At 38.8% G+C, this 14,865-nt stretch overlaps 1 protein-coding gene across 2 annotated transcripts in view; it reads right to left on the reverse strand.

Annotated features, from left to right (window-relative positions):
- Positions 1–14,665, reverse strand: part of LOC124060757 — a 193,125-nt gene extending 178,460 nt beyond the window's left edge. The window contains exon 1 of one of the 2 annotated variants that reach the window (XR_006843626.1): positions 14,330–14,665. The gene's annotated coding sequence lies outside the window, so the exon portion shown is untranslated. The remainder of the gene's footprint in view (positions 1–14,329) is intronic. The other variant, XM_046392043.1, reaches the window with a different exon arrangement.
- Positions 14,666–14,865: the final 200 nt, after the last annotated feature.

The following is a 14,865-nucleotide window of genomic DNA, read 5'->3' on the forward strand; positions in this document are numbered from 1 at the left end:
CTATGTGGACCTTAACTAGTGACATTTCTGATTTTAACTAAATCAGGGTACAACTATAACAGAACAATAGCAAAAAAAATTGAAATACTAATAGCTAAGTCATAACTAATAAGACAAACTTACTGACTGATTAATATTAATTAGGGTATGAAAACTATGGCAAACCAGCCATCAAAATTCAGTTGCAAAAGTGAACACAATGGATGCCATTTTCACCTTAACAATATCTTGAGGGCATCTCCTATGTAGTAATATAGAACATTTCAAAACTGAAAAGTAAAAAGCTTACTGTATATTCAAGGTGCAGCATGAAGGATTTAGTGGCGTGCAGGGGTGAGGTTACAGACTGCAAACAACTCTACAGCCCTCGTTTGACCTTCCCCTATAGTGGCCCTCTCTAGAGAAGGTGTTTGTTTTGTCCATTCTGGGCTACTGTAGAACATGGCAATACAACATGGCGGACTCTGCAGAGGAGGATCTGCTAGATATAAAAGGCTTGTTCTAAGGTAACGAAAACACAACTGTTCTTTGTTTCAGAAGATTAAATACTAATCATCAGACAGTTACACAAACCCACTCATCAACATTATAATCCGTTTCTGACAATAGATCCACCCCAATCCCACACACTGGACCTTTAAACTCACACATTATTTTCTCTTTCATTATCTCTCTCTCTCTGTGTCTCTCTCTGCCTCTGAAACGCACATAAAATAATATTTCGTAAGTGGTAAGGCTTCATTAAAATAGACAAAATAAAATGAAACCAAAAAATAAATCAAAACAGGGACTGAGAGAGACTGACCTTATAGCAAGTAACTTAACTTAACAAGCAAGCAAATTAGTCGTTTTAACATACATACATCGTTTTAGCATTTATTTTATTAATATTTAGTCAAAAGTTGATTTTGTTTACACAAATGACTTTATGTGTTAATTCATATTTCTTTCATTCACAACTACACAATACAGGACTGTAACTTTGGCATAAAATAGGCTTCTGTTGTTGTTAAGAATTTACATTCTTAATTATGCTGCAGTTATGTCACAGCTTTATGGTGTTGTTATGCCCTGTGGTGTTTTGCAAACACATAACCCAACAACTCATCCCTGGACAATAAACTCCATATTAAAAGTTCCCGCATAGTCACAAAGAGAATTTGCGACAATTGCAAATGCTTATAATTAGTCTGCAATTGCAAGAAATTAGGCCATTATGAAAACTGCAGCCACCCCCGCTGACAACTTCACTCCATGATTAACTGTTAATAATGTTGCTTCCCTGCAAAAAGGCTTTTCTAACCGACTAGGTTGCATCCACAGCCTGCCCAAATAATGGCACAAAGAGACAAACATAGCCTGTAGGGCCTACAGAATGCATTCTGTATTTTCATCCACACTACAAAATACATTTTATTATCAGTTTAATTGCATCAACCCAGAACAAATGGTAGTGTAAGCCAGTGTAGAGGTAATTATCTGACACTCAGATGTCAGTCAAAGAAGAGCATCAAAACATTTGAAGAAAGGTCTCAACCCACACTTTGAGCGCAATCCATGTCTCGACAGTATGCTCAGTATATTCAGTACAGGCACATCCTATATCAGTGGTGAGCAAATTACGGCCCACGGGCCTCATACAGCCCACTGCACTGTTTAATCTGGCCAATCAAGCATTTACAAAATTGTCATAAAGACTGCATTTATTTCACCTTTCTCCTGTAATACCCTGCATTTTCCTTGGTTCCACTAGATGGCACACTCCAAAAACTAACGACCTTTGCTAAAGCCGAGTCCGTCGTCTCTGCACAAATATTCATTCTTCACATTTGCCATTGCACTGAGCCCTAGCCTGGAGCAGTTTTTGGCCATGGAGTCCATAAAGGGGACAACACAAGGAGTGGACTTGTATGACAGGGTGACTGGTGTCATTGAGAGGCTGAAGCTACCATGGTGTACCATGGCGAATTGTCACCTGAGATGGCTCGCCAAAGGTAACAGGAAAAAACGTCGGCCTGCTGAAAAGAACCCAGGATAAGGTAAAAGAAAAAAAACTTTTGCACAATGCACAATCCACCAGGAAGCCCTGTGCAAGTCTGTATTGCAGCTTGATCGTGTTGAGAAGGTAGTTCATAAAACTCGTTAACTTCATACAAATGAGGGGACTTAGCCATCGTCAAACCATTAAATTCCTTGAACAAACTGATGCTGATCAAGAGGACTTCCATAACCACTCTAATGTCCATTGGTTAAGTTTGGGGAAAGTATGTCAGCGAGTGAGGGAGCTCAAAGGGGAGATAAGCTCATTTTTGGAGTTAATGGGGAAAGCCGATGATTTTCCTGAGCTGAACGACACATATTGGCTTTGTGATTTTGTGTTTGCTGTGGACATACCGGCATTCATGAATGAACTGAACGCAAAGCTACAAGGGAAAGATGAATTTGTGCATGGAATGTATACAAATGTGAAGACTTTCAAAGCCAAATTGATGAAGAAATACAGCAGGTCACTGGATGACCTGCATGGAGAATTCTGCCGTCGATTCTCTGATGCTGAAAAAAATGGAGAAGTCACTTCAGTTGGTGTCATGTCCCCTGTCACAGGACTCTGAAACAGTGCCGCAGGAGTTGCAATAGGAACTGATAGATCTTCAGTGTGACTCCGTCTTAAAGGAGAAGTTCAACTCACTTAAACCGGATGGGTTTTATGCTTCACTAAACAAAACCAAGTTTCTAAACATCTGGCAGATGACACAGAAGAGGCTGGTGTTGTTTGGCACCCCACAGATTCCAGTTAACTGACACCTGAGAGCTGTCCTGAGAATTGCCACAACTAAACTGACACCAAACCTGGCAAAAAGCTGGCAAAAAAAAGAGTGATGCTGAAAATGAATAAAACTTTTTTTAGGTAATGAGTTTCACGTGCAAATTTATATTAGTTCACACCCCTTCTATCTGCTACTCACCGTACCGTCTGTCAAATTTTAAAACCCAGTGTGGCCCTTGCGCCAAAACGTTTGGGTGCAAATTCCTCAGCTTGCCAAAGCTCACTGTGAAAGCTGCTTGCCCCTGTGGGAAAAGAAAAGTTTGTCCTGGATTTTTTTTATATATAATATTGTCATAAAATTTAATGTGACCCCACAATTTAATATAAATGTTCAGTATTTAAAAAAGGGGCTCATTCAACCAAATCTCACACTCAGCACTGGTGAGATCCAACAGCTTCCAACTTTGCAAGAGCGCCAATTATTCCATCTGTTTTAAGCCAAAAACTAGAGTTCACGCTACCTCCTGAGCCAAACTCTGGTGGACAGCTCGACCCGTGGACGTCTTTTGTGATTAATAACACACCTCTAGAGCAATAGGACATTGTTGAACTGCTTGTAAATGCTTCCAGCTCTCTTCTTACTTCACTCAACAGTGATAGAACAGCACATTTTTACTTCCACTGAAAGAGCGTGAAGCAAGGTGACAGTTTCACCTTGCTTCACAATGCTCTGTTGCATGCATCAAAGTATTCCACTGTGTGGCTAGCCAGTAAAGGCCTTAAAGATGAAAGAATAACGGCCCCCTTCCTCACCTGACCATAACCCTATTGAGAACTTGTGGGCCCTTTTTAAATGGGAGATTTACAGTGAAGGAAAACAGTACACCTCTGAACGGTGTCTGGGAGGCTGTGGTTGCTGCTGCACAAAAAAGTTGATCGTAAACAGATCAAGAAACTGACAGGCTCCATGAATGAAAGGTTTATGACTGTTATTGAAAAGAAGGGTGGCTACATTGGTCACTGTTTTTTTGTTTTGTTTTGTTTTTTTGAAATGTCAGATTGTCAGATGTTTGTAAATTCTGAATTGTTTGCTTAGTATTCTCACTTTAAGATAAAAATAAAAAGTGAAACGGGAAATTTATCAATTTTCATTTAGTTGCATAATAATTCTGCACACTAATAGCTGCCCAATAACTGTGCGCACATAGATATTCTCCTAAGAAAGCCAAAGCCTCACTTTTATCTCCTTAAATATTCAGGTTAGAGGTTCATTAACATTTTGGATTGAATGAGAGCACCGTAGTTGATCAATAATAAAATTAATCCTCAAAGATATAAGTTGCCTAATAATTGTGCACAGTGTATGCTGAATAAGAAACTAGGCCTCACTTCATCTTGCTTGTGAACAGAAGGAACAGCACTTTATGAGGTTTCTTCCTTTATGTGAGTTATTTTCATTAAAACCGAACATTCAGTTCAGTTCAAGATTCACTAACTGTAAAACAACAAACAATAAAATGTATTTGTAAACAAGGGTATATCTTAACAATTAACATGAAGAAGAGTCACTAATTTTACTCAGTACACTTGAACATTGTAAACATTACAATAATGGCCATTAGAATGTCAGGCATTATTTGTGTTTTCCACTTTGTTTTGATCTTATGTGGTCAGATGAAGAACAAAGAAGAAAAAGAGTATCAACAGTGAAAATATAACCTGAAAAGCAAAAGCTGACATGTTGCTACATTTCATCCTGCTGAGTCGTTGTATTGCCTTTAGATACAAAGTGCATCTGTGAGTGATGTGATTTATTTTTGATCAAAAATAATAAACGGGAAACTTGACTGACATAAACAAAAATCTAAGTAGGTATATTAAGATGTTGTCATTATCAGCAGTTAAATGCTGTTAATAAAGACACTTACGCTCAGTGTTTTAATTACAGTTGGTAGATTGTAATCTTTCTATGTACCATCTTATTGTGTGCGTTTATGCTGTGTATAGGCTGCACTGCGAATATCGCAGGGAGGGCCTCTGGTCATTGCATGCCAGCCTTTTCAATGTAATGCAAGACCTTCCTGAAACTCTTGAAAGCTGACAGTGCTTGACGTGAGCTGTGTTAATTACAGTAATGGCACGCATTCTCATTAAGTCATTGTTTACGTATCCCGGGGCCTTATGGAGCCTGAGTGGTGCTCTGGTCTGCTCAGGCACCGCCGCCTCACTGGTCTGTGTGGCTATGGCCTCGTTAACACAGACAGCTGTTCCTCCCAGCCACAGCCATGGCCAACATGACGAGTGGCGCCGGACATGCCGCTGAACACACCCACTGCGGGAGCAACTGTCAGAAATAGAAGTATCCCACAAGGCAGGAAAATGTCAATGAGTAATCAGCGAGAAACTGCTCCTCGGGTTATGTTTTTCCGGCCCAGCCCCCAACCCCTTGTGAACCCCCCTCCACAAGGCTGTTCGTGAACCTGTTGTACTCCTTTAAACTGGTGCAGTCAAAGGTGCACTTGGTGTATAATTCCACCAGTAACCTGTGGTGAGGAAAGCCGTGTGCATGAGATAAACTGTGTCATAGGTTCCTCATAGGATTTCTCAGCCAGGGTATGCAGCCAAAGAGGAGCCGTATTGATTTTGCAGGAGTCAAAAGAAGCAATAGCCAAGTTCAGAGCCAGTATTTATCAAACTACTATAAATGAGATCAAGTAAGAAACCTTAATTTTTACTTTTAGTCATGAACTTAGGAATACACTTCTTCTGACTCTAAAACTCCTAGATCTAAGCAAGTCCCACAGGTCTCTTTAGTCAGTAAGAAGAGGTCAGCAACACTGATTTTGTTTGTCATAACTTTACATTCATCTTTATTATCTTCACATGTAGAAGTTGCGCTAAATTCATCAGTTTGGTTTAATTTTATTTCTAGGTATTATTCTCAATAACCTATAAATAAATTACGGTAAGTAATATTAGATTGTCATTCATTTGACATATCATATTTGTGAGTGGAGATATTAAGGATTTCACAGAAATGAAAGAATTAAAATATCTGAATTTGGTTTTGCAGATTTATTTTCAGTCACTCTCCTAACGAAGTGCACATGGCCCCGAGGGTGGCAGTGTTGGTCAGTTTGTCGTGCGGACAGCTGGTCAGTTCAATCCACTAAGACCATACAGCACAAGCAGACCTTTCTCATATACATTCTCATATGTTTCATATTTCAATTCTCAACTTTATTTTCCAAACAAATTCTACTCTGCTACATACTGTTCTCGCTCTTACATGGAACAAAGCTTACAAGATCAATAAGCATGATCAAATCCTAATCAGTCCATCGACACCTAACAAATTTCCCATAACCTACATAGGGAATTAACAAAAAGAGCTTGCAGAAATTGATTAATGCTTTCTAAACTGTACTGCAACATCAAAATGTCCAACTTACAATGCCAGAAAAGAAGATGGCAGCGATGGCTTCAAGACACAGAGACTGAAATGTCTTATAAGCGAACACTGCCTTTCCTCTAAATGTGTGAACTATGAAAGCTTTAATTTCCCTATCATCGGTAGGATCTAATACCAATCTGTATTCTTTATTCAGGCCGTCTGTGTTGCTGCCAGACAAAGCCTTTGAAAAGCCAATTCCTGGGAATTACAGAAAAGAGATTAAAATATCATTAAGTGCGACATAATTGAATGTCAGTTTTGGAATAAACTTGAATTCAATTCCTGGTCATTAAACTGAATGTGCTTTGCCTTTTTCCAATCATAGTTTTGAGCCCACAGATGAGAGCGAGCTACAAACTTCAAAATCATTAAATTGAGGGGAGTTTGTTTGGCCTTGGCGTGCCAGACTGCTTTGATTCTGGCTCAGAGCAGAGGGACGAGCAGCTGGAGGAGAGATCAAATTGAAACAAAGCTTCAGAAAATTGAAGGAAACATGAGCATAATAATATTTAATAATTAAATTCTCCCAAACAATGGCAACTGAATGAAGTAATCTGCAAAAGTGTGCAACATCATTTGCATAATTGACACAGTCCCCCCCCCCCCCATCTCCCTCCTGTAAATGAATGATGAAGACAATAAAAGATGTTGCTAAAATTGGGAACAATAACAGCAAAATTTCATCAAGGCCCCCATGCACTGATTAATCTGCACTTGCAAATCAGTGCAGGGGAAAGAGAGAGAGAGAAAGAAGCAGGGAAAGGGGGGTTGAGATTGGGGGGGGAGGCAGGTGATTAACAACAGCAGGGATTGCCGCCGTGGACAACGTGCCCTGTTTTGCTCAGCTCGAGGGGCACCATACGAACCCTTCCACCCAGCTGCTGCAGGCACTGGCTAGCTCCATCATCCCCCGAAATCCGCCTGAATGAGTGCAATCATTTGTATTGTCATTAACCCCGAGTGCACTGTCTCCATGCCTCAGCACTTAGACACCCAATAATTTCACTCCTCAACCCCAAAAACAGCTCAGACAGAGGGGGCATGTTAATACAGACTTTAAAAAGTTCCATGACATGAAAAAGCAGTCAATAAAATGAGCATGATATCATTTTATGTAACATTCCTAAATGTTTCTAATCTTTCTGAGCTAATTATTTGCTATCAGAGTACGCTGGCATTTTTAATTAGTCAGAATGAAGGAACTGTAATAAATGAAAACATAACACAATGAGAGACCTATTTTATATTCAGGATTTCTAATTAACGGTTTCTCTTTATACACATTTTCTATCTCTCTGATCATTTAGATTACAACTTTCATCATCATCTTTTGATGTTTACAAAATACAAAAACCCGGCATCATCTAGATTTATGCTGCATATTTGGCTGCTAATAACATTTGCATTTACTAGTCAATTAACTTGATTAAATTCATATTCCAAGTCTGATTCAACTTTGGTTGCAAGAGACAGTTATTGCTTGGTGAATTAAATAGCAACTTGAGCAAAATGACGCAACAGAGAAAAGGAGGTGGAGGGTGTGTGTGTGTGTGTGTGTGTCATGTTCCATTATGTTGTAAACAACACAGGACAACACAAATGACACGTTCCTCTTGTGTAGAAAACTCTGTCCTTCGCTTTTATCATTTTTTCCAGATGCTGATAATTTACATTTTCATCTTATAACCTGTCTCTTCTCTTCTTGAGACTTCAGCACAAAAAACTACATTCTTGCCCAGTATCAGCCCTGACTCTGTCCTCAACACAAGCACCCATTATCTTGCAAATTTCGTGCAATTACTAGCCTTAACATACCAAGAGACACTCATTTGATTTTAACCTCCTCTGTCCAATTAACAAAATGTAGGTTGGAAAATAAATGGCAGACGCCGAATCAAATTAATTATGTGTCCACCAAGCTGTTAGGCCGTGTGCTCCGAGCAGGGGCTGGCAATAAGAGCTGGGCACACACTGCCATATGGCCTGTGTGAGAGCGGACATCATTTGGGGGTGCAGTGGTACAGTCCTTAAATTCTCACACATATTTATGTCTCAGTCACAATAGATGATACAGCATATGTTGTGAAATGCTGCAGAATTAGTCTAATATAGATGGTTTTATGACTGCCGTTTCAGTGATTAGTACTTTATTTTGATCCATCCGTGATCCCTTAAGCCATTTTTACTTTCTGTTCTAAATTATAATTGACTGTCACACGTTTTTAAGGCCAAATCGCGTTAGCTGTTTGTAAATGCTGCTCCAAACGACTGTTTTCGTTCCTTGCTCAAAGAGAACTATTCGTATTATTGAATGGTCAAATCACCAAAAAGTTTTTGTTACTTGTCACGTGGATTCCCAACATGGTGCGTATGAAGGTGTGTATGTTATGAGAAAAGATTTTGTTTGAGTGAAAAAAAAAAAAAAAAAAAATGATGATGATGTCACAGTGATGTCAAGATCAAATCAGTTTGGGCATTAAACTTTAAATTTTTAACAAAAGCCCTGCATTTCAAACTGAAGCTGTGGGGTTTGGAAATGATGGTTGAGATGCATTAAGAGAGCATTTGTGAAGAATGACCCATATGAGAGACTAAAGGTCAGGATATCTGCTTTTTCAATCGCCAAATTTTATAAGTCTTGTACTAAATCCTTGTACTAGCCCTTTAAGAGTGATTTTAAGAGCATCATTTCAACCCAAATCAATCCTTCTAATTTAAATACAAGAACCTGCCACAGTAACTTCTTCTCCTTCTAGAAAGTGTGATGTAACCATACTGATCATTAGCACTACATCAGACACATAAAGATGGTTGACAAAGTTTGGTTAAAGAGCAGGACGAAGGGCACTTTGCATCCTGCTGCAGAATATGATCAACATGGCCACCTAGAGGTGACATAAAGTAACATGAACATCTGCTCTCATTTTAAGGGCAACAATAACCTAAATCCTCCTTCATTACAGGATCGTGACATTAGATTATTGGCACAATAATTATAATTAACATACATTATGATGGTATTATGCTGACAGACATCTAATCCACAGGGATCTGGGAACTGCACACTACACGTCTGACAACAGCAGCCAGATTTTTAACTGCAGTTGTTGTGTTCCCAGTACCAGTTTTCACAGTACATTACAACTATGTAACATTATATATTTATGGTACTGGATACTCCTACACATGAAAAATTCACAAGACATGGCACATAGTGTATGAGTTAATGCAGATGCTGTTATGTAAAACAGAAATTGAACAAAGGGGAAATCTATCAATAAAATAAAAAGCCTGTCTGAAACAGTATGGGACAATATGAAATGAAGCATAAGCAGGTTAAGTCTCACTAAACATTTAGAAACAGAGGTGCTTTCAAGTAAATCATGTAATAAATTGAAAATAAAAAGTCGTTTGTGCAGGTGCTCAGGGTGTGGCATTTAAAGAGCTGTAAATATTGGCTACCAAATGTTTTGCATGGGAGCTGAAGCTTCTTTACTTTAAAAAAATTGCATATTTTCATTCAGAACCCAAGAAGATCCCGGCATCATGACAGCCCTTGGACAGATGTTTGGCATTCCACACCCTAAGTATCGTGTGCTCTGCAAATTTGGAGCAATAAATAACCAACTCAGGTTATTTCCACCTGTTATAGACACCAGCAGTATGACTGCACTTGATATGGTGAAGGAAACATTATCTGTTGAAACTCTTTTAGCGGTAGCCTCAGAGTTAATAGTTAATGTTCCGAGGGACCTGGCATAAAATTATGCCGCAGGTAGGGACAAGAGTGCTCTATTCTGTGAGAAAAACGGGGAAGATGAGGAGGGGCTTGACCCTCCAACCCCTACGTTAACATCTACGCACCATGAACGTGTGAACCTCTACATTTATGTAGGCTGCTGATGTCATGGAAACACCAGGTTTATGCATAATGACAGAAAAAAAACACACCTGTCTGCTTGGACAAAAGATCCATTTCCTTTGCATGTACAGTTTTGCAACTAAGTCCTTTACCCTGTCTTTGTACTGTGTCCGTTACAGAATGTCAACAGCTAGCTTCTCTAGTAATTTGATCTCTTGGTCTGTGGTACTTTGGCCTTCTAATTAAAAAGTTACAGCTAATAATTTCTTGAGGTGGTTTACTGTATTTGACTTACAACACTAAACTGGTTAGACCTGTAACAATATTTGCACAGATGGCATGTGTCATGTTCACAGCATTCTGAGTGCTACTTCAGATCTCTGTTTCATGAGAATGGTTCCGTCTATGTGTCGTCATGGATTTTAACATTTTTGACATGACACAGCAACATTTAACTTGCCTATGAAACACTATGTGCTTTTGGTTTGGATATGGTGTAAATGCACACTCTACACGTATATTTAAATATTTTATTTATTTATAAGCAGTGGGAGCATCCAATTAAATGTTCAGGTAAAGTGGACACAGAATTTTCAATGAAACGCTAACAGATACCTCTCAACCATTACAGTATACATGCCACAGAGTACATTTACACTGCTATATGCTTAAATATTAAATAATAAATATCTAAATAAATATCTAAACACTAAATCAGTTGGCTTTTGCTTTCCTTTAGCATCACTGTGGCAACATGTGAAGACAGATAATAAATACTACATTAAATGCACATTGTCAGGTATTGTTACATTCTGATGTACTTTGTCTCCCTCAAGTGGTCTAAAGTATAAACAAACCCAGATAATTACTCAGTGCAGTGTGGATCTGATGTTACATACATAAAGAGAATCTTTTCTAAGAATACCTAAATTAATATTTAATATATTAAACAATTCTTAATATCCTACTAGTGACTGGCATTTTGATCAGATTGATTATACTGTATATACCACAATTAATGAAGTTGGAGATGGTGTGGATTCACAGAAACAAATAAGACATACACAGTATTCAGTGTAGAGAGCCGATACAGTTGTGCCAAAGCATCATATGTGTAGACTCTCTTCTAACTGAATTTGTATAAGGTGGGCCTTTGGGTGGCCTCACTGCATCACAACCCAACATTAGTTCACTATGTACAAGTGTCTGCATACATAATGGATCTATGGTTTATGTGTACGTGGTAGGCGTTTGCCTTTTTTCGTTGCCCAGTGGCTCTCTGCCCATCATCTCAGCTCATGCTGAACTTGACATGCCACAGTCTGGCTGACAGTGAGTTTAGCCTTTCAGGGAAGCACAACTTGGTCTCCAGTTAATCTAATGTGCATGTTTTTGTGAATGAGGAGGCCAGAGTAAAACCCACACAGGCACAGGGAGAACATGCAAACTCCACACAGAAGGGCCCAGACCGGGACTTGAACCTCTTACTGTGAGGTGATCAGTGTAAACAAATGAGAAGAAGCTGCCAACTGTACAGGCTCACAGGCTTTTATACTGTAGATTTTTGACAGCCTAATTCTGACATTTCTCCCTTCTTTACTCCTCCAGCTGAGTCAGAGAAATGAGCCTTCTGATTGGACAATATCTTGAGCTTTGACTGTACAAATCAGATCGACTGCTCCCATGATAAGCCTTTTTCACAGCAGAAATTTTGATATGCCATAACATGAAAATGACAGGTGTTACTCAACATTCACAATATCTCTATTCTGTTCAATTGTCCCCACAAGCCATGTCAGTGACAGTTCCCCATCATGCACCATTGCAACCAAATCATCTAAGTCAGCCATGAATCATTTTGTTACACCTGTACTTTGGGGACTACCACCGTTTTTACTTCCTGTGCTCACCAATGCATGGACGCCATACAATGACTGGCTAAGCTGCACTACTTTGTGTATGCAAAGATACACAATATGCACATCCTATCGCATTTTGTATGTGTAGTTTGTGCATGGATGCAATAAGTGCAGTGCATATACAGAATGATCATGTCACTTTCATTCTCATGTCTTCCTTCTTCCTACTGATGAAGCAGAGGGAATAAGGACATGCCCATTACAGCGCTCATGACACACATCAGCATTGGTTAATTAACAGGATTTAAGTAAACAAAAACAACAGGTGGAACGGCCTGTACTCATTAACATTGTGTTCCTGTATACAAACTGGCAACCCTTTGGCCAGCGTCAAATCAGGCCTACCAGACCTTTTGGTGGTAGGGCTAACTGAAAATATTCAGACAGCTTTTCATTTTTGTTGAGATACAAAGTCAGAGTTCCCAAAAACTCTTAAATATCAAATTCAAGGCTTTTCAAGGGTTTTCGATGCCAAAGTCCTTTTAATTCAAGGACCCAACATGGAATAGCTTGAAACATGGATCACTGAGATCCATGAGGATGTTTATAATGATTACCAGCTGCCTATACAGAAGCTTACAGAGAGTGAGATACAGAAGCTTCAAATGTTAATATGACAGGTTAGCCTATTAAAATGCTATAAAGCCTCTCAACAGTTTAAAATCCACATGACTCAATTATTTTGAAATTTAGATGAGCTAGAATTCTCATTATGGAATCATAATAATGATATTTTAGATATCACAAATTGTATGTTGTCTGAGAGCTACTTGTAATGTAAGCCGAATATATTCAGTTTCTCGGACCGCTAAACCACAGTGCAAAATCTAATAAAATCAAAAGCTCCCCAGATAAACATAAAGTGAAAGGTTTCTACAGAAACAGATCATGTTGATAATCCAACATCTGAACCACTCAGCTCACAAATAAGGGAAAGCCAGCTGTTCTCCATTATGCCCTGTAGTTTTGCCACTGGAGGGCAGAAACTTCAGCTGCCTAGATCTCATGCAGTTATCTTTGCTTACATTTCCAACACAACATAGCAGGTCAGGATCAAGTTGAATGGAAATCCAGCTAGCATGCATTGTCCAGATATCACGTCTGCGCAGGCCTGGCTCATCTCAAACAGGCCTAATGTGACAGTGAGCCAAACTTCACAATATCAAGAGCATGAAACACAGAAATGGAACTCAGCTCTCATTCATTTTATTATTTAAACTTGTGTATTTCCTACTGTTGCGATTCAAAATGTTCATAAAAAAAACAAAACAAAAAAAAGCAAGGTGTGTTCAAATAGCAGAAGTTTAATTAAGTTAAAAAATACCTGTGTGGCAGTCTCTTAAGAGCTGTTCCTGGAAATGCTATTTAGTGAAGTTTTTATCCTCCACACGTAATTCTGCTTTGTCACATCTACAGCTGCACTGATTAGTAAGTAAGTAAGCATGAGTATGAGTATCAATCGAAAGAAAATAAGCTGCCCATTACTTTGATTATCAATTTGCTGGTTCTGACTTCTTAATTATAAGGATTTGCTGCTTTTCTTCGAGTCTTCACAACAGAAGCAATCTGGCGTTTGACTTTGCACTCGCCCTGCATTGTGATCAGCATTTTTCACTATTTTTTGGCTAAAAGATTAATTGACTACTCATGGAAGTAACTGAAAGATGAAGCAACATTTGAAACAATCATTTGTTGAACGTCTAAGCATGTTTGTCCACGAATGCGACCCTTTCCATTCCCAAAGCCGAAAGACTGCTTTCACAAAGCTCTCAATTACAATACACCAAACGTGCGCTGTGCATTTAAACCAGGGAACAGCACTGCAGCTTCTGACCCTGACATCAAGATCAAGTAGTAAAAGTAATAACATTAGCCAAAATTAGCTTTAAAGTTCTCATTGTTCAGCACTAGTTATCATTGTTTTCAAACGACGTATATCAACAGTGCTGCGGTCGTCACATCGTAAGAAATACACTCATATAGAGTAAAGCACAACATTAAAGTGCTATATTCAAACACCAAAGGAAATACACAATAAAATATGTCAAACACTCCTCCTCCTGTATAAAAACTAAGAAGCAACGTTAACGCTAATGGCGCCTGCACTTTAGAGGTTGAGCGCGTTCTCAGTACGAAGTCGGCTGTACTTTTCTTCATAAGTAAAAATTAAAGTAGTACTATTTTGGGGGTAGTATTTCACCTGACCCAAAAAGCAAGCAAAACAGAAACGCGTCTTCCAACATACCTCTTCTCTAATATTGTGTTAGCTGTGAGTTAACGTTAGCCCTGATCCAGCACTACTTTGACTAGCTAAAATATGCTCTTACCTGATTTAACAAATGACTGCACACAGGGAACCTCCGAAAGTTTCAGGCGATTTCCAGGAGTAGCATTATTGTTCTGCAACGGCTCTTTCAGTTTCCTGAATGACACACCGTGTCACATCGTGGTTAGCTTCATGTGTCAATTAATTAATACATTAACATTAGCTTTCTCCTGTCTACTCCTGTGTAGAACTGAACTCGGAAATACTGCACGCACAACAGCGCCCTCTTCTGAAACCGCAAAAGGTCACGCGATAGCCACGCAATCACTGACGTCGCAGAGCTTCAAGTAAACGCCATTTTTGTTTGTTTTTACTATATACATTACTATATGTTTAATAATGCTAAATTATAATTTCAAAATGTTTATAAATGTAAATCATTCTTCTAATTAGGGAAGACATTTCTTTAAGTTACTTGGTTATGGCTTAAAATATTATTTAGCCATATTTTGTAGTTGTAGCATCTTGCATAAAATCTAACTTTATATGATACATAATTTGTATATTTTGTAATCTATATGCCTACTACGACACCTT

Source organism: Scatophagus argus, chromosome 6 (genome assembly GCF_020382885.2).
Source record: "Scatophagus argus isolate fScaArg1 chromosome 6, fScaArg1.pri, whole genome shotgun sequence".
Lineage (NCBI taxonomy): Eukaryota > Metazoa > Chordata > Actinopteri > Scatophagidae > Scatophagus > Scatophagus argus.